Consider the following 23,623-nt stretch of genomic DNA (forward strand, 5'->3'; position numbering starts at 1 on the left):
GCGTAGGTGGTGACTAAGTTGTGACCAAGGGTGACCAACCCATGGTACCACCATTCGTGGGCCACTCCATCCAAGTGCAAGGTAGCAAACTTGATGGCATCCTCCTCCGGCATCGGTCTCAAGGACAAGTAATTGTCCAACTTCTGTACCCATGCTCTAGCAATACTCTTAGCGCTCCCATCAAAGTGTGCTAAGGTCACGTTTCCAAGAGCTTGTTGGAAATCTCTTGGGGCAGCAAACTTGTAGTCATTCCTCCTTCCTCTTTTCATTTTCTGATTCATGAATTGATCCAAAGTTAGGATATCTCGGATCTCACCAGGAAGGGAAGCATACTCCATATAGCTATTTCTTATCTCATCAGCTGTGGGTATCTCTGTTTCAGCTTGTTGTACTTCTTTGGGCAAAAAGACAGGTTGTAAAGGCCTTGGGGCTGAACCTCCATTGTTACTCCCGTTGTTACTCCCATTTCTATTGCCTATAGGAGTGTTAGAAGTGCTGGCTTCCGGTCCATTTTTGGGCTGATTAGGGACCCCAACAACGTTCTGGTTGAGCTTTGTTAGCAGTAAAGACATCATGTCCATCATGGCATTGAATTGCCTCTTTGCCGCCTTGTCGGGTGCCTCATTTGTTTCTGTAGTCTTATCTCCCATTGAATCCGCTGAATCTGAGGTATCTAGATCCTTCCCTCTGTTTCTCAGTACTTCTGAAAATGTGTCCTCTTCGGGCACTATAGGAATCTGAAACTGCTGTCTCTTCTGCTCTCTGTTGTAGTGTCTGATGTCTCTGTCACTTATGGAGACTTCTGAACCCACTGACTCTCACAGGCTGGCAGGAAAACCAGCTTTGATACCACTGTAATATCCCATTAATTTTTTTATTTTTTTTTAAAGGCCAATAACAATTCATCCACAACAAATAACCCATTAAGGTTAGAGGAATAAATAAAACAACTGAAAGGGAACCCTGTTGTGACGTTTTCACACATCGCCCCATTGCAAATGGGGACCCTTGCTTTTTTGCTTTTTAGGGTTTGTTTTCTAGGTCTTTTAGGGTTTTGTTAGTTAGCCTTTGCATTTTGAGTACTGTCGGGGAGATCAATAGGATAGCAGGTCCTGCTAGAGTGAAGTCCTAATCCTGAAAATTTGGCTAAGTCTGAAAGTCCTGCTCTTGAAATTTGGCTAAGTCTGGAAACTGAAAAACCTCAAAAAACTAGATTTTGCAATATAACTCCTGGAGGTCTGAAACCACTCTCAAACATCCTGAAAGTACATATGGAATATAACTTAAAGTATAAGCACTTATACTTAAATGTTATATTCCATAAAAATTATCTTGATAGAGAGTTCAAAAAGTCAAGTTTCGCTCCTGTCCTTCACTGAGGATCCAGAGCGAATTTCGCTCTTGTCCCTCTCCAAGGGACCAAGGCAAAGCGCTCCTGTCCCTCACCAAGGGTCCAGGGCGAAAAAGCTTATTTGAGTCATTCTTGACCTTGTTTGGTCAAATTGAGACATCAAAAGCATGGTGAAGGACGAAATGAGCATGATAGAGCATCCAGACTTGATCAAAGACAATGAAATGATGGAGTTTTTGTCTACAAAGGTAAAAGCGCTCCTGTCCCTCACCAAGGGACCAGAGCGATTTTCTTTATATACACATTTTTAGACCTTTCTTAGACTTGAACTCTTATTCATGGCGTGTAACAAGATGATATCTTCCTTAGCCAAGTCATTTCATGGTGAAAAGTGAAGCATTTTGGCCTAGAAGATAAAATTCGCTCCTGTCCCTCACTGAAGGACCAGAGCTTGAATTTCAAATTTGCACTGTTCTTGCAGGATCAAGACAATTTTATGATTTGCAGAGACCAAGGAAAACATGATTTATCCATTGAATATAATTTGGAAGGCTAACAAAGGACGGATAAGCTTGGATTTGCAAAATCGCTCCTGTCCCTCACTGAAGGACCAGGGCGAAAATCTCTAGAACATCAATTTTGCCTTGCAAAAAACGAGTTGAACATGCACTGAAGGGACGAAAGAGATCATTGCTAGCCCCACAACGTGAATTGGCAATTAAAAAATGAAGGATTGAGGACAAAAGTGAAAAGGTGCTCCTGTCCCTCACCAAGGGACCAAGACAAAGTGCTCCCGTCCCTCACTGAAGGACCATCCCACTTTTCTAAAAATACAAATTTCTTGCAAAGGCAAGGCAAGTTGCGTGATTGAAATGAATGAAGGAGGGCAAGATTCATCCATTGAAGATAATTTGGAAGACTAGCAAAGGATGAATTGGCTTGTAATTGCAAAAGTGCTCCCGTCCCTCACTGAAGGACCGGAGCTTGAATTCCAAATTTGCATTATCCTTGCAAGATTTAAGTGATTTCGCGATTTGAAGAGGTCAAGGGAAGTATGTTTTGCCCGTTGAATATAACTTGAATAGGCCACAAAGGAGAGAATCAACCCAAGTTGCACTAGGCGCTCCTGCCCCCTCCAAGGGACCAGAGCGATTTTCTCACAAGACAAACTTCGGGCAATGGCAAAGCAAGTTTTATGTTTGAAATGAATGAAAAGGGGCGTGATTGGTACAATGAAGATAATTTCGAAGGCTAGCAAAACACAAGTAAGCTCATAGTTGCAAAATCGCTCCTATCCCTCTCCAAGGGACTAGAGCGAAATCTTCAAAATGCCTAAGTGCCTAACATTTTGAAATGCTATTTCTTGTTGCCAGGACTCAAGATGAAGTGGGGAGTGATGTTCTACGTCTAGAAAGTAATTCGAGGTTGATATGATCAAGAGTTTGTGCAATGACCCAAAAGTCGCTCATGTCCCTCACCAAGGGACCAGGGCGAAAATGCCTTAAGGCAAGCTCCTTCCAAAGATCACATGAATTGAACTTAAAGTTCCAGATAAAATGCCATTTTGAACGTCAAGGATGAGGTTTTGAACATAAAAAATGAAGGATGGAGGACAAAAATGCAGGAGCGCTCCTGTCCCTCTCCAAGGGACCGGAGCGAAGTTATCAAAATTCATTATTTTTTGCCTTATTTTAGCAAATCGCACTAGACGCCAAGTTCGCCAAAAAACTTCGAAATATTTTAAAAAAATTCTAATTAAATTGGCATTTATTGAAAATCGCATAGCATTTAATAATTAATTTTGAGCCTTGGAAAATCGTTTTTTTTAATTAATTGAGGCATTTCGAAATTAATTATTATTAATTTAAAATTTAAAAGAAGAGCGCTTGGGGTATCATTTTTTATTGCTTAATTAAGTCGGCCTCTTCCTTTTTAGTTTTATTTATTTTTTTGGCCTATTTTCATCAAGTCGGCCTATGGGGAGGTGAAATGGTGAGCGCTCTATATATTTGGGGTGTATTTTTCATTATTCAAATCATTCACTCATTGTTTCAAGTGCGATTTGGAGAAGCAAGGAAGGATGTGCGAAATCTAGCTTGTGTGGAGCGAATTTCTACCAAGTGTGGAGACTAAGGAAGGCGAAATTCATCTTGAAGGCTATTGGAGAGGCATATTTCTTGCTAGATTGGAGGATAAATTCCAGATGTTTTGAAGGTGTTGAAGGCTAGAGGTGGTGGAGTTGATGCTTGTGAAGACTAAAGGGGGCGCATTTTGCTAAAGGGAGTCTTGATCTACATTTTGCCTAGCGAATTCTCCTATTTTTGCATCTTTTTTTTAGAATTAATTCCCAAGTGGAGGTATCGCGTAATCACCTTGGCACCATTTTTGAAGATTTAAATTTTGCTTTGAAAATCCTAAAATTAGGAAATGATAACTCAAGATTTATCATGAAGTTTCCTAAATTAAAATCTTGAATCTTCCTTTTAAAGTTTAATTTTTAGATTTCAAGATATATTACTAATTTTGAAATGTTGTGTAGGTATCAAGATGGCGACTCCAAAGCCCGGAGGATCTACAAGTCGGAGGACTCTCCTCAAGGAAAATCAAGCCAGATCAAGGACGATCAAGCAAGGACAAGGGCGACCTCCTCCAGCCTAGCATCGACAAGGACGACCTTCTTTGGACTAACGTCATCAAGGGTGACTTCTCCAATCCAGTATTCCAAGGCGAGGTACATCAATCATCCTGCGCATCAAGGACACAAGAAGTTAGAAGAAGGGTTCGTTGAAGAAGCAGATAGTTCCAGATGAATTAATTAAAGCTAGCTTCTCAACAACATCAAGTTGAATATTTACCAAGTTACAAGTGTCAGACAAGGTGGCATCCTAGTCATCACTTCTCCAGTCAATGTGGTCCACCTCAGCATTTCCAGATTCAATGTACCTAACTCATGGAAGGTGGCACAAACTCCGATGTACCTACCCTAGCTATCCATTGGTGGAATTTTCTAGAGAAGACATGTGTCCAAGCAATACAATTTTATCATTGGTCAAGCATTAAATGTTATGTAATGGTTGTAACAAACCCTAATTAGGGTTTTCATTGTTGAATCTTGGCCATTGATCTCAAATTGATCTAAGCCATCAAATTGTATTGAGGGCACTATATAAGCTCTGGCATTTCATTTTGTAAAGGGAATAGATAAGAGATATAGTTGGAAGCAGTTAGAAAGGAGTTAGTGAATAGAGAGTAGTTAGCTAGTTGATAGAATAGCAATTAGAGTAGAGTAGAGAGAGAAGGCAAAGATTGTTGCCAAGATGTTGTTGTAAAAGACTTGTAACTTCATTGAAGAAATGGTGAAATTTATGGGTTGATTTGGCAATTTGCATGGTCTTTATACTTCTCATATTTGATTTCATGTTATTAGATGAGTGGAAGAAATGTGCTTGATTGATGGTGGAATTTGTATATCCGTACTACTAGCAGTTTGTGGATTGCAGACTTGCCTTGTGTAGTCAATTGGAATCATTCAGCTTAAGCTTAACTTCAATTGTCGATTCTTCATTGATATGCATCAACCTGATGATGTCTATGCCTGCAGTGATGATTTGAACATCATAAAGCTTTCCTTCGAAGATCGCACTAACCTTGTGGAGATGGTCCTGGGATGTCAAAACAAGACTTAGTTAGAATTCCATCAAAGATCATTCATTGCTCTTACATTCTTAGTGTTAGGATTAGATCCTTTCCTCGCCCTCGTCTTTTTTTCCTTTTTTCAAGTCAAAGCTAGTAAGATCCCGAGTTCCAGCAATATTCAAAGCAGATCAGACGTTCAATCATCAAATGTAAGTCCCCTTGTGATTCCAGCAAATCACATCATACCACAAAGAGCTTATCCACACGTAGAGACCCTACATACAAGAACCTTGGAGTCATCCTGATTGATCCTTTTTCGCGATATCTTCAGCAATCAGAGGCTTTATTCAAGAGAGGATAAGGTACCCTTGGGTATTTTATTCTGTGTTTGATAGTGTACAAAATACACGTCAACATTAAGTCGTCCAAATTAAGATCTTTCATAAGATCTTCCTTGGTGTTTGGCTGATTAGGGACCCCAACAACATTCTGGTTGAGCTTTGTTAGCAGTAAAGACATCATATCCATCATGGCATTGAATTGCCTTTCTGCCTTCTTGTCGGGTGCCTCATTTGTTTCTGTAGTCTTATCTCCCATTGAATCCACTGAATCTGAGGTATCTAGATCCTTCCCTCTGTTTCTCAGTACTTCTGAAAATGTGTCCTCTTCAGGCACTATAGGAATCTGAAACTGCTGTCTCTTCTGCTCTCTGTTGTAGTGTCTGATGTCTCTGTCACTCATGGAGACTTCTGAACCCACTGACTCTCACAGGCTGGTAGGAAAACCAGCTCTGATACCACTGTAATATCTTATTAATTTTTTTTTTGTTTTTTTAAAGGCCAATAACAATTCATCCACAACAAATAACCCATTAAGGTTAGAGGAATAAATAAAACAACTAAAAGGGAACCCTTCCACCTTTTGTTCACCGAGAGCCCAGACTGGGAGGGTGAGAGCATACGGTGTTCCGGGGATCGTCAACAACAATAATCAAACTGAAAATTACAATGCATGGGCGGCAAGCCAGCCCCTTCTGCTTATCCAGTAGGATAGAAACTAAACTCTTGGCGGTGAACCGACCAAGGAAAATTACAAGAAATTAAAGTTCAATCACTCTATCGCATATTTCAGCGGGAGGACATTACATTAAACAATCACTCTAGGACCATAGTATTGAACTTATCACTCGACCACTTATTCAGCGGGAGGATTGATTACAAAAACTGAATTACAAAACTTAGAAGGCGGCAAGCCAGCCTCTTCCACTTATGCAGTGGGGATTACAAATGAAAGCAAATAGAATGGGATGATCAGTACTACTGAAACAACCTTACAATATAGAGATGAGATGAGAAGATTAAATGCAGATTTCAACAACAATACTGTAATTTTCTGTTACACTGATCTACAGGCTGAAAGTACAGTTTCAGTAGCCCAAGGAAACACCAAAACACTCATCACTCACTCAATTTTTACCTGAACTGATTCAAACCAATCCCAATCCCACCGTACATCCAATGCAATGAAAACTAATCAAAGCCACAACCCAAACAAGCCCATTTTTATTTTGCATGCATCCCAATGCAACACAGAAAACCCACGCCTAGACTAGGAATTTCGATTTTGTCTAATAAAATCATTGCTCAAACAAAATAGCTAGAAGCTCACACAATGTATCGCCATGGCATGGAAGGAAGAATGAGCCGGTACCCAGATGGATGGAGTCGCCTGGTTGAGAGGTATGAGCAAATTTCACTTTCAACAATCCCGCGACCAGCAACCAAAAACAGTCAAATCCATCATCAATCGCTCCATAATTCTGCAACTAATTACCCAATCTGCAATGGGAACACAAGGGCACAGCTAGGTACTATATTGCAAGTACAAAACTGAGACTCAGCTAGGAAGCCAACTTCGAAGCTCAGATTTTCAGTAGTCAAACCGGCAGCATAACGATGCAATTTTCAAAGATAGTGCAAATGGGAGCCCAAGCCTCATATTTATAACTTCATTCTTCAAATCCAAATGACATCCCTCCAAATTCCACGCCTTGCATTTGAATTTCATTCCACTACATGTGGACCCAAGTGTAGCTCCCCATTCTCCTAGGTCAAAACTCACGCCCAAGAAGGGGGAGGACCCACGCTAAACACTTAGGCAAATAATGGCGATGCAAAAGTGAAATAATATTCTTCTAAAATATTTCTCATCCCATAGTACACCTAAGTTTCGCCAAACTTAGGATAAAATAGGCATTAATCCCAAATTTAATAAACCAGTAGCCAATAAACAGATTAATTAAATATTAACCTTAGGATAAGGAAATAATATTTAATTATGTCGCAAATGACTCCCGTACTGATTATTATCACAACCAGGATGAAACTGAGCCTGGACGACCACAGAACTGCTGCAAAATCAGAACCCTGTCTACTGCCAAAAATAGAATTGTGCCACACAGCCACTTACTAAAAATAGTAAGTGAAGAATTAATGCTCAGAAAAACATGATCATCGCGACCAGGGGCAAAACAAGGAGAACTCAGTAGGACAGGAACACCAGAATGGTCATTCCCTGACTTACTAAAAATAGTAAGTCCTCATTTCATCAATGCTAGACCCTCATTCCTCATTCCACCTAGCCTACGGGTCTCAAGAATAGGCTAATGGACCACTGAAAGAGCATCAATGAGACGGGGACATTACACTATGTCATGTCTAGAAACTGATGTAGTATATTGCATAAATATTGTATTGCGACACATCAGGTTAAGCATGTCATCTTGCATAAGCGCTTATCACTTTAAACATGCTGCACCCAGAATGGAATGCTATATTAACACCTGATTGCACCTGGCGTCATCAATTTTAGCATATTGTATTACTGAAATCTCGCATGTGAACATGTCTAGAAATTTCAATATGGGGCTTTGCTATGAAAGCTTGATTGGCATACTGCTTTAGCTTATCACAATTAACTTTATTTTTGAATAAAGTTTTGTTATGTTATTTTTAGTCATCGACTGCATTAACTTTTATTTTTAGGTTTGTAATGTTCTTATAGAATGGAATAACTGTTTGTTACAAAATCCTGAATTTGAAGGCTAAGAGTCAAGATGAAGAAGTATTGGGAATTTTCAGTTTTGGTTAATAGTAATTGTGTTTATGACTTACAACTTAGATGAGTCTCTTATGACATTTTCCACTTGCTATACAGTGATATACTATTGCAAGTGTAATGACATCTTGGGTGCAACAAGTAGTTTTAAAGAATGATACTCCCGTATCTTTGAGGGTTAAGTCAGATTTTTCCCACAGTTGATTTCTTCTTTGTGTAATTGTAAAAGACCCTGTGAGTAGAACCATCAAAATTCTGAGAGTGCAATAGCACTCTTATTTTCAAAAAACCATAGCTTCATATCCATAGTGTATGGGTTTTGGTCTAGACCTGTTTTTTCATGGAATCCCGGATTTCATGTTCCTGACTCATTGTCCTTTTTTTCATACAGCAGACCTGCAATTTTGCCTTCCAAGTTTTCCTTACAAGTATCCCGTAAGAGCAATTTTGCATTTAATTCTTTGATAAGCTCATTTTGCAATTCTTTGTTCTGATAAGTAAACCCTTTCAACTTTTCTTCCAAGTGGTTTCTTCTTTAAGCTCCAATCTTGTTGCATTGAGCTCCGCAATTCTTACATTCAACTCTGTTGATGTGTTTTTCATGCACAAGCGAACACAGAATAAAATACCTAAAGGGTACCTTATCCTCTCTTGAATAAAGTCTCTGAATGCTGAAGATGTCGCGAAAAGGATCAATCGGGATGACTTCAAGGTTCTTTGCTGTAGGATCTCTATGTGTGGATAAGCTCTCTGTGGTATGATGTGATTTGCTGGAATCACAAGGGGACTTACACTTGACGACCTAAACGTCTGATTTGCTTTGAATATTGCTGGAACACAGGATTTTACTAGCTTTGATTTGAAAAAAAGGAAAAAAAACGAGGGCGAGGAAAGGATCTATTCGTAACACAAAGAATGTAGGAGCAATGAATGATCTTTGATGAAATTTTAACTAAGTCTTGTTTTGACATCCCAAGACCATCTCCACAAGGTTAGTGCGATCTTCGAAGGAAAGCTTTATGATGTTCAGATCATCACTACAGGCATAGACACCATCAGGCTGATGCATATCAATGAAGAAGCGACAATTGAAGTTAAGCTTAAGCTGAATGATTCCTGTTGACTACACAAGGCAAGTCTGCAATCAACAAACTGCTAGTAGTATGGATATACGAATTTCACCATCAATCAAACACATTTCTTCCACTCATCTAATAACATGAAATCAAATATGAGAAGTATAGAGACCATGCAAATTGTTGAATCGACCCATAAATTTCACCATTTCTTCAATGAAGTTTTACAAGTCTTTTACAACAACATCTTGGCAACAATCTTTGCCTTCTCTTTCTATTCTACTCTAATTGCTATTCTATCAATTGACTATCCACTATTAGCTAACTATTCCCCTTCTAACTACTCTCTATTTACTAACGTCTAACTATTCACTCCCCACTTTCTATTAGCCTTTACAAAAATGAAGAACCGGGGCTTATATAGTGCCCTTAATACAATTCAATGGCTTAGATCAATTTGAGATCAATGGCCAAGACTCTACAATGAAAACCCTAATTAGGGTTTGTTACAACAAACTCAATTCTGACCAATGAAATAATTGTATTAATTGGACACGTCTTCTTTGGAATATTTGACCAATGGATAGCTGGGGTAGGTACATCGAAGTTTGTGCCACCTTTAATGAGCCAGGTACATTGAATCTGGACATGTTGAGGTGGACCAACCCGACTGGAGGAGTGATGACTAGGATGCCACCTTGTCTGATACTTGCAACTTGGTAGATATCCAATTCGATGATGCTGAGAAGCTAGCTTTAATTAATTCATCTGAAACTAACTGCTTCTTCGGCGAACCCTTGCTCTGACTTCTTTTGTCTTTGATGTGCAGGATGATGATGTACCTCGCCTTGGAATGCTGGATTGGAAGAGGTTATTCTTGATGATGCTTGACCGAAGAAGGCCGTCCTTGTCGATGCTAGACTGGAGGAGGTCGCCCTTATCCTTGCTTGATCTTCTTGGAAGAGACCGTCCTTGATCTGGCTTGATTTTCTTTGATGAGAGTCTGTCAAGTAATAGATCTTCCGACTCTAGGGCCGCCATTTGATGCCTACACAAAAGATTAAAGTTAGTCTTTGAGCATCAAACCTTAAAGCATAGAATTCCAGACCTTTCAAAGGAATAGTTTAAGATATTAATTTGAAAAAGACATGATAAATCAAGAATTACACATTTTCAAATTAATTATGAATGGAAATTGGATTTTCAAGACTTAGACTTTACAAAATTACCATGAAATCACAATAAGTCTTGAATAAGAAGTTCAAAAAATTCTTCATACCTCCTCCTTGAATGCTTAACTACACAACCTTGGAAAATGATGAAAGAAGACCGGATCTTGATGGACAAGGCTTAGATTATAGTCCTCCCTTGGATGAATTACGCCTCCATTAGCCTTCAAAATGAGTTCCACCCTCCTTAGTCTCCACACTTAGTAGAATTTCGCCTCCAACATGCTATATTTCGCTCCTCCAATTCGCACTTCAACTTCGCATTTAAAAAGGGATGAATGAATGATTAAAACTTGAACAAAGCATCTCCATTATATAGAGCGCTCACCTCTTGTTTCCCCAAGGCCGACTTGTTAATAAGGAGGTAAAAAATAAATAAAACCTTTAAAAAAGGTGGGCCGACTTGCTAAGTAAAGGCAAAATAATGCCTTGAGCGCTCATTAACAAATTTAATTTAAAAAATTAATTTTAGATGCCTCTAAGATGCCCTTTTGATGATTTCAAGGTCAAAATTAATTCATTAAATTAAAAACGCCTCTAATTTAATGCGAATTTGATTTAATCTTTCCAAAGGGGGATTTGAGAAATATCAATGCTTGATTAAGGTATCAATGAAGAATGCCAATAACTTCGCCCTGGACCCTTAGCAAGGGTCAGGAGTGATTTTTCAAATTAGGCCTTGAATATCCTATTTTTTGCAAGTTCAAAACTTCACCTAGGCATTCTAAATGGCATCTTTTATTGGAGTTTGGGTGATGTGTTTTTCATGCACATGCGAACACAGAATAAAATACCTAAAGGGTACCTTATCCGCTCTTGAATAAAGTCTCCGAATGCTGAAGATGTCGCGAAAAGGATCAATCGGGATGACTTCAAGGTTCTTTACTGTAGGATCTCTACGTGTGGATAAGCTCTCTATGGTATGATGTGATTTGTATCTCTTTGTTCAACATCTCAACTTGATTGTCTTCTTCAATGAGGCCATTTGAAACCTCCTACAGTTTAACCTCAAGGATCTCCTTTTGTAGCATAAACGAGAATTCTTCAAGGAATGAGTCATCTTCTCCTTTAATTGCTTGTTCAACTCTTGGATCTTCCTTTATTACTGTTTGAGTATTCTCAATTGATTCTTCAACTTTTGTTTCATGGTATTCCTTTTCAGGTGCAAGGCATGGTGAGCTATCTACTGTAATACATCGTTCCTCAGGTGCATTTGTATCGTCAACATACAACTGATCCTTCTCACAATCAAATGCTGGAGCAATGTCTTGTTCATAGGTTCTCCTGAATTCAACTGCAAGATGTGAACCCCAAGATCTGTTCATGATGCATTCTTCCTCGGACAAAGTTGGCATTCCAAACTGGTTTCTGACTTGATTGATAGCCATTTCACATACTGAGCAAGTAAATTCAGAGTGAGGTGAGTTGTGAATTCTACACCACAATGGTAGCAATATGTTTTCAAAACGCATTTCGCCATTCAAAATGAGTTGACTCTCGATCATCCACATGAAGCTTAGAAGAGGATCCTTGCTCTCTGGGACACTGAAGCTGCCTTCTTCTGTTTTTGGCCTGGGGACATCCCAAAAGAAGATTTTTCCCTGCGCTGCCGATTCCATTCTTGACAAGTACTTCAAGCAATGCATTTCATCATGTTCTTTTGTCTCATGGACTCGACACTGCCTTGGTCTTGCAAACTCGGACAATCTGTGTGGATAAAGCTGTGTATCTAATCTCCACCAAAGTTGAGGAAAATCAACTTGTTGCTGCTCGTGAAACTGTTGCCGCTCCATTGAGAAATCTTTTCTTTTTGATTTTTTGATTTTTTGATTTTTTTGGATTTTCTATTTTGACCTTTTTTTGGATTTTCTATTTTTTCACTTTTTTTTTTATTTTGGTTTTTTCACTTTTTTTTTTTGATTTTCTGGAATAAGAGAGATCTTGAATATCTCAGATTCAACTTGAACGTTCAACTGGTTCCAGCTTGATTCCTTGTTTTCGCAAGTCCAACTGACGACCCAGCGACCACCTTCCTTCTCTGTATTACTTCCGTCGAGTGTTTGAGAAAAGGCTTTCCACTGATCTTCCTTGGATTCGAGAGTTCGTATTCGCTCACCTTTCTTCTGCTTCAATTCTGTCGAGCCTAGGAGGAGGGTAAAAAAAGGTCTTTAAGATTACTCCTGTAAACATGAATTGATATAATCTGAAGTCTAGCTGTTTAGGCATTCATTGCGATCAGGCCCACCTTCTAGCGCCAATTCTATTGATGTGTTTTTCATGCACATGCGAACACAGAATAAAATACCTAAAGGGTACCTTATCCTCTCTTGAATAAAGTCTCTGAATGCTGAAGATGTCGCGAAAAGGATCAATCGGGATGACTTCAAGGTTCTTTGCTGTAGGATCTCTACGTGTGGATAAGCTCTTTGTGGTATGATGTGATTTGCTGGAATCACAAGGGGACTTACACTTGACGACCTAAACGTCTGATTTGCTTTGAATATTGCTGGAACACAGGATTTTACTAGCTTTGATTTGAAAAAAAGGAAAAAGAACGAGGGCGAGGAAAGGATCTATTCCTAACACAAAGAATGTAGGAGCAATGAATGATCTTTGATGAAATTTTAACTAAGTCTTGTTTTGACATCCCAAGACCATCTCCACAAGGTTAGTGCGATCTTCGAAGGAAAGCTTTATGATGTTCAGATCATCACTACAGGCATAGACACCATCAGGCTGATGCATATCAATGAAGAAGCGACAATTGAAATTAAGCTTAAGCTGAATGATTCCTGTTGACTACACAAGGCAAGTCTGCAATCAACAAACTGATAGTAGTATGGATATACGAATTTCACCATCAATCAAACACATTTCTTCCACTCATCTAATAACATGAAATCAAATATGAGAAGTATAGAGACCATGCAAATTGTTGAATCGACCCATAAATTTCACCATTTCTTCAATGAAGTTTTACAAGTCTTTTACAACAACATCTTGGCAACAATCTTTGCCTTCTCTTTCTATTCTACTCTAATTGCTATTCTATCAATTGACTATCCACTATTAGCTAACTATTCCCCTTCTAACTACTCTCTATTTACTAACGTCTAACTATTCACTCCCCACTTTCTATTAGCCTTTACAAAAATGAAGAACCGGGGCTTATATAGTGCCCTTAATACAATTCAATGGCTTAGATCAATTTGAGATCAATGGCCAAGACTCTACAATGAAAACCCTAATTAGGGTTTGTTACAACAAACTCAATTCTGACCAATGAAATAATTGTATTAATTGGACACGTCTTCTTTGGAATATTTGACCAATGGATAGCTGGGGTAGGTACATCGAAGTTTGTGCCACCTTTAATGAGCCAGGTACATTGAATCTGGACATGTTGAGGTGGACCAACCCGACTGGAGGAGTGATGACTAGGATGCCACCTTGTCTGATACTTGCAACTTGGTAGATATCCAATTCGATGATGCTGAGAAGCTAGCTTTAATTAATTCATCTGAAACTAACTGCTTCTTCGGCGAACCCTTGCTCTGACTTCTTTTGTCTTTGATGTGCAGGATGATGATGTACCTCGCCTTGGAATGCTGGATTGGAAGAGGTTATTCTTGATGATGCTTGACCGAAGAAGGCCGTCCTTGTCGATGCTAGATTGGAGGAGGTCGCCCTTATCCTTGCTTGATCTTCTTGGAAGAGACTGTCCTTGATGTGGCTTGATTTTCTTTGATGAGAGTCTGTCAAGTAATAGATCTTCTGACTAGGGCCGCCATTTGATGCCTACACAAAAGATTAAAGTTAGTCTTTGAGCATCAAACCTTAAAGCATAGAATTCCAGACCTTTCAAAGGAATAGTTTAAGATATTAATTTGAAAAAGACATGATAAATCAAGAATTACACATTTTCAAATTAATTATGAATGGAAATTGGATTTTCAAGACTTAGACTTTACAAAATTGCCATGAAATCACAATAAGTCTTGAATAAGAAGTTCAAAAAGTTCTTCATACCTCCTCCTTGAATGCTTAACTACACAACCTTGGAAAATGATGAAAGAAGACTTGATCTTGATGGACAAGGCTTAGATTATAGTCCTCCCTTGGATGAATTACGCCTCCATTAGCCTTCAAAATGAGTTCCACCCTCCTTAGTCTCCACACTTAGTAGAATTTCGCCTCCAACATGCTATATTTCGCTCCTCCAATTCGCATCAAGTAACATCTAATCTTCCTTCCAGGAGACCCTGCACATAAAAATTTAGCCAAAATTAGTGACAAATAAGCTCAAATAAGATTTTCGCTCTGGACCCTCTGGAAGGGTCAGGAGCGAAATCTTCATTCTAGGCCAAATTGCTCAATTTTTTAGTTTCAAACCACTTCATGAGGCAAGGTTAGATCATTTTCCAAGTTAGGAACAAGGTTTCAAGCTCAAACAAGGTGGCAAATGAATTTTATAATGAATTTCGCTCTGGACCCTCTGGAAGGGTCAGGAGCGTAATTCCTAATCTCGGCCAAAATCCATCATTTTTTCAAGGTTTTCAAACATTTCCATTTTTCCCTTCAAAATGCCTTGCAATTCAAAGTTTGGTCAAATAAGGAAAGAAATGAGTCCTAGGTTGATTTTCGCCCTGGACCCTCTGGAAGGGTCAGGGGCAAGATTCGCTTTGGACCCTCTGGAAGGGTCAGGAGCGAAATTTGACTTTTTGAACTCTCTGTCAGGATCATTTTATGGAATATAACATTTAAGTATATTATACTTTAAGTTATATTCCATATATACTTTCAGGATGTTTGAGAGTGGTTTTAGACCTCCAGGAGCTATATTGCAAAATCTAGTTTTTGGAGGATTTTCAGTTTTCCAGACTTAGTCAAATTTCAGGATTGGGACATTCCAGTCTTCATCACTCACCAACTTGACCTAACTCAAGTAGAACTTGCTATCCAGGTGATACCCTTGGCGACACTCGAAATGCAAAGGCTAACAGACAAAACCCTAAAAGACCCAGAAAACAAACCCTAAAAAGCAAAAAAAGCAAGGGTCCCCATTTGCAATAGGGCGATGTGTGAAAACGTCACAACAAACTCTACCTCACAAGTATCAAACAAAAATCCATTTTCAATCATTTTATTTTGTAATTCCTCATTTATATCATTAAACTCTTTCAACTTGTTTTCTAAAACATTTTTTCCCTTCCCTAGCTTTGTGGACTGTTCTTCATTTTCTAGCCCTGCAACCATGCCTTTCAACTTTGTCCTACAAAAATCCCACAGCTTGTTATCGTCAGTCATCTTTACATTCAATTTCTTGGTACTGTCAATCTCATTTTGCAACTCCAGCTGATTAATTTAGTTTCCAATTCAATCTTTTCTTTACTAATTTCATTGCAACATACTTGGTTCTTCTATGACAAAATTCTAGATTCATCAAGCTCATTTTGCAGCTCTACAACTGTTTCTTCTAAATTAGCTGTACAATTTTTCTAGAAAGAGGCAACTCTTCCTTTTAACTCAACATTACAAGCATCAAAAGAGAATCCATCTTCAATAATTTTATTTTGTAATTTCTGGTACTCAATTTAATTAATTGCAAAATCAAGCTTATTTTATAGCTTTACAATTTCTGTTTGCATATCTGACTTACAAGCATCCTATAAATCTCTACCGTCATTCATCTTTGCTATATGTGTGTTTTTACCATGTAAATTGTAATGGCCCCTTCTCAGGAATGATGTTTCAGTTGACCGATGGCCTATTTCGGAGACCCGTAGGCTACTCAATGGGTGAAATTAGGGTTTCTAGTTTTGGAGGTTGTTGTTGCTCGTGAATTAGAGTTTGGATCGTGGATTCTTTCTGGGTTTTCAGAGGGCTTCGCAGTGGTATGTCCGGCTTTGCGTTCCGAGCACTTTTTGGAATTTACTATTTTTAGTAAATTCTATTTCTGGCAGTGGTCCTGATTATTTCGGCACAGTTGGTTCTCTTCTTCAGTTGGTTCAGTTGGCTTCGTCACTTTTGGCCTTGGGATGTTTTTTGAGAGATAAGTTCTTTTCATTTAAATAATGTTATGTTTTAATGTTATATTTTAAAGTTGACCCCTTGGCCTAGCTTCATCACTTCAAGTTGTTTTAAAAGGTGGTCTTCAAGGGTGGACGCATCATGGAAGGGATTTAATATTTCCTAAGGTCTAAAATCTTGCTTATGAAAAGGGGTGCCAACTTTATGAAGAGAAGTGAATTAAAATAAAGGTTAATTAAAGCTTTTAAAAGTGGCGCCATCTCTTGGAGGAAAATTCAAATATGAAATTAGGGCGCACTTTCTAGAAGCCTCTTGAGATTCCTTGTTAAGCTTATAAATGGAGGCCTCTTCCCTTCATTTGGGCATCTTATGTCTATTATAATGTTACTCTGCTGGAATGGTATTGGGGTTGTTTCGAGGGATGAATGCCTCCTAGCCTTGACATTGCTTCTTGCTTGAAAGATAGCAACTAGTGGTGATTTAGTGTAGTTGTGAGAGTTTGTAGTGAGGATTGCATTGTAGCTAGAGTTATGCTGGAAGTTCAGTTATTTGCATTTCATTTCATTTTCGGGAGTCGCGGTTAGTAGGGCAGATTTGTAGTTTCACTCATATATTTCAAAACAAAAACATATTCATTCTGGGTATTGCATATTTCCTCTTGTTTTGGCTGGGCGCTCCTTTGTGCAAATTTGCAGATTCTAATATGAAGTGTTTTATTTTATAGAGAAGAATCGCCATTCTTGCTTGGCATCACTGCTGGGAATTGCCTTGGGGTTCGTGTTAAATAATCTGTTGGGTTAATGTCTGATTTCTTGGTATTGGTTTGGTCGCCTCCATAGGAAGCCATTGCTTTTGGTTTTGGGTCATTCGGACTCGTATTGAGAGAGTAATGAGCATTTTAGTGATTCCATGGTGTTGCCGATTAAGCATTTCAAATGCAGGTCTGTCATAAATCAGAATATTAAGATTGATCCTTGAGAAGAATTTCTTGGACTTATCATTTTTGTTAAGCCCGGGAGAGTCTTCTATATTGTTGCAGCATTGTATAGTCTTAATCTTATGATCTTGGCAAGCATTCACTATCAAATTGTAAGCTGAACAGTAGTACTGACAGCATTTCTTCTCATTTTCATTTCACGCTTGTTATTTACATTTGATTCCATTTCTAAGTTCTTAGCATCTCCGCCATATGGTAGCTCCATTCCCACCTTGGGTTTGAAAGCACATGCTTGGTGTCGAGTTTTCCTTTCAGCAGTTGTAATTGTAAAGATCCTTTGACCATATGTTAGTCCATCTTGGGCACATTCTTGGTTAGAGTTGCTTTCAGCATGCACTAAGATCCTCTGACCATATGTTAGTCCATTTTGGGCACATTCTTGGTTAGAGTCACTTTCAGAATGCTTTAAGACCCTCTGACCATATGCTCACACCTTACCCAACCCGGGATCCTGGTGTACATTCTTGGTTAGAGTTGTATTCCGCATCGTTTTGGTTTAAGTGCTAACCCTAACGGATGTATGTTGCATTACTTTTTGAAAAATTGAAATAATTGGTCTGGGATATTTCATAAATATTTCTTTTAATTGAAAGTGTCCAGCCCAGGTTTTTTTCCCATTTAATTTGTTATAATATATCTGGTATTGATTGTCCCATTCTCAAAATTGCCCTTTCCAAATTCTGTTCCCATCTAATTTGTTATGCTAGATCTGGTATCGATTGTCCCATTCTTAAAATTGCCTTTGTCACCTTGCCTAAGGATTGCTTTACCTATTGAGTTTACTGTCCTACACCCTTTATTTGTAATTTGTTATTTGACTTGTATGCTTTACAGATCAAAATAAGGGATATAAAACATTCTCTGTTTGACTATTTTAAATGATGTTGTCTGCCCATGAGGACAAGTCTGCTTTAGATCAGGTTATCAACTTCATTTTGAGTTTATTTGCCTAACCTTCCTGATGGCAGCTCCCAATCTACTTTTCTTGCAGATTGCTCAACAGCTCTAATAGCTTTGCTAAAAACGAAACAAAAAGAGTTGAAACTTTGTTTTGTAGCAGTGAAGCCATAAATTTCCAAAAAGCTCAAAAATAAAAAATCAAGCTTTGCTTGTCTACCTGTTTAGCTTGAATTCTGATTTTGGTAGCACATAGACCTTTATTTTCACGTCACTGGCATGCAGCTCACCATATATTGTACAAACCCTCATCTCCAATGTCTCCTGCTCTTATATCATATTTCTTTCTTCTTAGTCCCCTTTCAGGATGATACTTCTGGAACTCCAAAAGTTTCAATCATAACCATGGTCTGTCCTTTTTTCTCTTCTACCCGCTCCCTAGCCCAATTACCTATAGGATGTCTCATTTGCATTTGTTGCTTGTCACTTGCTTAAATATCACAAGGTGCCCTGCATACTCTTTTTGATTATTGTTCAACCTTATAGAAGAACCTGTGGGAATCAAATTGTGTTCCACCTTTTGACATTTATCTTTGAGAGGAAATCTGGGAGACACACACTACCCATGCCTTATTTTACAAAAAATTGCAGTAATGAAATGCTAATTTGAAGCCAAGTTATAGGCCCAATCATCAAATCCTGATTAAGGTTGTCTGAGGGTCGTCAATTATTTTCTAATTATGCACATTTCTATGATCTTTAATATTGCAAAATACCTTTCCATAGTACTATATTTCTCTCTTTTTTTCTTTCAGTATTGATTATTATGCACCTTATTTTCCAACATTTTGCTAATTGAGAACATAAATTTTCACAATTCTCACACAATATTGTTGTTTAATTGAGCTCATCTTTTTCTTGTGCCAATTGAGTACATAATTTGTCATGACTCTTACTCAATATTCTTATTTGATTAAGCTCATTTTTTTAGAGATTGTAATTCTTTAATCTCATCATTGCACTCTTTCAACTTATCTTCCAGCTCGTTTTTTCCTTGTGTCAATTAAGTACATAATTTTTCATGACTTTCACTCAATATTCTTGTTTGAGTAAGCTCATTCTTTAGCAAACACATGGCTTCCTCACAAGAATATTTGTTTTACAACTCATATATTTATTTTCTTTCATTGGTGATTGTAATAAGTAAACTTTGATTTAGTCTCTTCAAATCTTTCACCTCATCACTTCTATCATAATGGAATTATAATAAGCTTCCATGCTACCCTATACATTTCTTTCATTAGTTAAGGTTCAGCTTTTACCTGCTTATAACTACTACCACAAAAGAACCAACTTCTGTTAACAAATTGTTTAGACATTACAAATGAGTTTTTGAAAAATGGTTTAGGTAAAATCTAATCCGCAAGAAAAGACAGAAGAACTCCTACATTCTATTTTACAAAAGAAGTGTTTGTTTAGAACTCATGATAAACGAGCAAAACATCAATTTGATCAGATCCCGCTATGACACCCCATCACAAGAGTATTCCATTCCGATTTACCTTATATTGTTTTGAGATATTAAAACCTGTCTTTCAAACTTGTGAATTTAATTCTAGAACAGGCAAGCCATTACCATCGGAACCCCCCTAACCCCAATACATATCAATATTCACCGTGATCCCCAATACCATCGGAAGATTTGATCATCTCTATAGAATTATGTTTAGAAAATGTATATTTTTTTTAGGACAAGTTTAACCAGAAGCAGTTTTATTTTGTTATTGTTTTAATTTTTCACAACTATATGGACTTGAAAAAACTTATTAAACTAAATTAGCTTTTCTCCCGCATCCATATGACTTATGTCTGTATTGTTAATGTGTTTTTGTCTACAGTTTGCAGTTCATTCAAGTGCACATTTATTTTTCCATCAGTCTACATTTCACAGGTACATTTATTTGTCTTTGGATGGAGTTTCAACAAAGCAAGATTACCAGTTAAATAGCACATTTATTTACATTGCCCCTGCTCTGCTTCTCCTCTGTATGCCTAAGAGTAAGCTTATTTCGCTCATTCTCTTTTTTGATTTGGACATGGTGATACCTTGATTTGATGTTGAACCTAGTAAAAAACATTTGGTATGCAGGTGTTCCAAAAGATATCACTGTAGGATACCAAATATTTTTTTATGGTTGCTTTCTTCAAAACCATGTAGTCAATGCACATTCGCCAAGTCCCATGTTTCTTTGGTACAACAACAATAGAAGAACAGCAACGTGAGTTGCTAGGTCTGATTACACTTTGCTCAAGGAGTGCCTTCACCTGTATGATGACCTCATTAGCCTCTACGTAACTTTGATGGTATATCCCAATGTTTGGAAGTGGGCAATCAGACAACAATTGTATTCCATGCACTACCACTCTCTTTAGAGGCAGCCCTTTCTGCTCAAGAAACAACTGAGAAAACTGATTAACCAAGTCACATGTTACCTTTTTCTGTTCATTTATGGAGACTAAACTACCCCTCCATTTTTGAGACCTATTGGTCTAACTTGTTATTACTTCATTTCTCCATCAACCTCTTGTTTTTGGATTGGGAAGCTGTCATATTCTACTCTTCCTTTCTGATTTTGGTCTTGAAAGGGCCCAAAATTCCATTGCCACTTGCTCTTGTTGATGGCTTAACCTATCGTGCACATGCAAGGATGTCTAGAACCTTGCTTTGGTACCACTCGATCCAAAAACTAGAATGCATATTCCATATGCAAGTCATCAACTTATGGATTAATTGAAAGGATCAAAACACTAAAATTAATTAAGTATGAACAAGCATGAATCCCTCTCCTACTCAACTCTGCTAACCCTAGACTCACTTCCAACCTTTTTTTACTTTTTTTATGACAGTTCAAAATGATTTTAAAAAATAGAAGGAAATGTATTTTAAAACCCCCCAAAACTGTCCTCTTCGCTTTGTTTATTTGCAGTATCAAAAGGCTTATTAGCACCTTATATCATAGTGAAAGACCAAAAGTTGGAGAAACAAAGTATCAACAACAAACTTGGAATGCCAAAAAAATCTTTTCTAGGTGTTTTAGTCAAACTAAGATTACTATGGGTAATCTTGTATGATAGGGACCCCTTCTAAGTCGGTTATTTTGTTGTATAAGAAATCTTCAGAATATCCTGTCACACACATGCAAGGATGTCTAGAACCTTGCTTTGGTAACACTTGATCCAAAAACTAGAATGCATATTCAACTCTACTAACCCTAAACTCACTTCCAACCATTTTTTACTTTGTTTCTGACAGTTCAAAATGATTTTAAAAAATACAAGGAAATGTATTTTAAAACCCCCCAAAATTGTCCTCTTTGCTTTGTTTATTTGCATTCTCAAAAGGCATATTAGCAACTTATTGTAGCATGTTGTATTACTGTCCATGCATATAAGAATTTTTTTCCATCTTCTTTTCTAGTCATCCATATTCTAAAAGCAAGTCAATCCCAATACTTTATTGCTCTTAAAGCCTAGAATGCAAGAAGATGGGTGAATGATTAGATGGAATCCTATTGGGCAAGGTCTCACCATCAAATTGAACGATTTGACACAAACTCAATGCAATCTTCTAAGGTGCAATTCAGAGATATTCAAATAATTACCGTCAAACATTGATCACCATTCAAGTTAATGCATAAACAATGGACTCATAATAATTTGAAGTTAAGCTCATATCATTCTAGTTGACCACACAAGGCACACTTACAATCAGTAAGAGGCTAGTGGTATGGACTAAACAGATTCCACACAAATGCATCCAACAAATTCCTCTATTCAATCTAATCAACATGAAAGTAAATTGAGAAGTAAAGACCATGCAAGTTGTTGAAGTGACAAATCAAATTCACCATAACTTCAATGAAATCAATTGCTCTTTACAACAAGGTTTGGCAACAATCTTTGCCTTCTCGTAATCTAACTTCTACTCTAATTGATATCTGATATTGAACTATTTTCTATTCTATTCTTCTAAAACTATCTATTAACTATTAACCTTTACAAATGAAGAACTTGAGCCTTTTATAATGCTCTCAATACAATTCAGTGGCTTAGATCAATTTGAGATCAATGGCCGAGATTTTACAATGAAAACCCTAATTAGGGTTTGTTACAACAAACTCTATTTTGGCCAATAAAATAATTATAACATTTTGACATGACCGATCAAAAAAAAAATAGATAATAGGTGTATGTGCCTTGAAGTTTGTGCCATCATGGACGAGTCAAGTTCATTGCATCTAGACGTGCTGAGGTGGAACTTCTTTGATTGGTGGAGTAGTGACTGGGATGATGACTAGGTTGCCACTTCAACTTGTACTTGTACTTGGTAGATTATCATGAAGGGATGTCGAGAGATATCTCTTGATACTCAACATTTCAAGTTTGCTCAAAGTAGTGGTAATGGGAAGCATTGATGTAGCTAAGTCATTCCTCCATCCTCGCCTGCTTGCCTTGGGGTGATTGTATGATTTCTCCTTCGCACTCCTTTGATAACTTCATGTCTCCATTGTGTGGTGAGAGTTGAGATTCCTCTTGGGCATTTTGTGCTTGTAAATGAAGTTTTCTTCTTTTCATGTTGGTGTAGATCTTACAATCTTCCTCCTTTTGCTTTGCAATCATCATCATTGATGTTTTTGTATTTGCTGTTGAAGTTTTCCTCTTGAGGACGTCTTCTTGACCTTGACATTGAAATTTCCTCCTTGAGATACTTGTTTTGATCCTCCTCCAACGTGATCCCCTTGATTTCTTTCTTCATCTTAGTTTTGGTATGTGTCTCTATAGGGGAGGTCGTTGTCTTTGTGATGGATTTTGCTGCTATCCCTTGATGAATTTCGCTACTCTCTTTGATGAATTTCGCTATTGTATGATGAAGTTCGCTCCTCTTGATTATTGAGTCTGCAATCTTTGTGATTGAATTTGCTTTCCCTATGATGAAATCTGCTGCCAAAGCTGATTGAAATCGTTGCCTGGCTTGTGAAATTCACTATCTGCTGATCAGATTTGCTGTAGAAGAAAGAATTGCTTTGAATTGGTGATTGAATGAACGCTTTGAGTCCCTTTATATAGGCACCTTAATGGAGAGGTATGTCCTTTAGAGTGAAGGCCGACTTGACCTAAAGCAAATAAAAATTAAATTGTCTTTCCTTAGGGTGGCCGACTTGAAAAGTTTATAAGCATTTTCTTTTTCAAATTCATGTTTGGTGCTAAAATGCATTTGGAATTATGCTTG

The 23,623-nt window shown here is 37.8% G+C and overlaps 1 protein-coding gene across 3 annotated transcripts in view; it reads left to right on the forward strand.

Moving 5' to 3' along the window:
- Positions 1-23,623, forward strand: part of LOC131077377 (pentatricopeptide repeat-containing protein At5g02860) — a 163,676-nt gene that overhangs the window by 54,619 nt on the left and 85,434 nt on the right. For 2 of the 3 annotated variants that reach the window (XR_009113580.2, XR_009113581.2), the window contains exon 2: positions 20,232-20,284. The gene's annotated coding sequence lies outside the window, so the exon portion shown is untranslated. Of the gene's footprint in view, positions 1-20,231; positions 20,608-23,623 lie in introns of those variants that run through there. The other variant, XM_058014864.2, reaches the window with a different exon arrangement.

Source organism: Cryptomeria japonica, chromosome 4, assembly GCF_030272615.1.
Source record: "Cryptomeria japonica chromosome 4, Sugi_1.0, whole genome shotgun sequence".
Taxonomy (NCBI): Eukaryota; Viridiplantae; Streptophyta; class Pinopsida; order Cupressales; family Cupressaceae; genus Cryptomeria; species Cryptomeria japonica.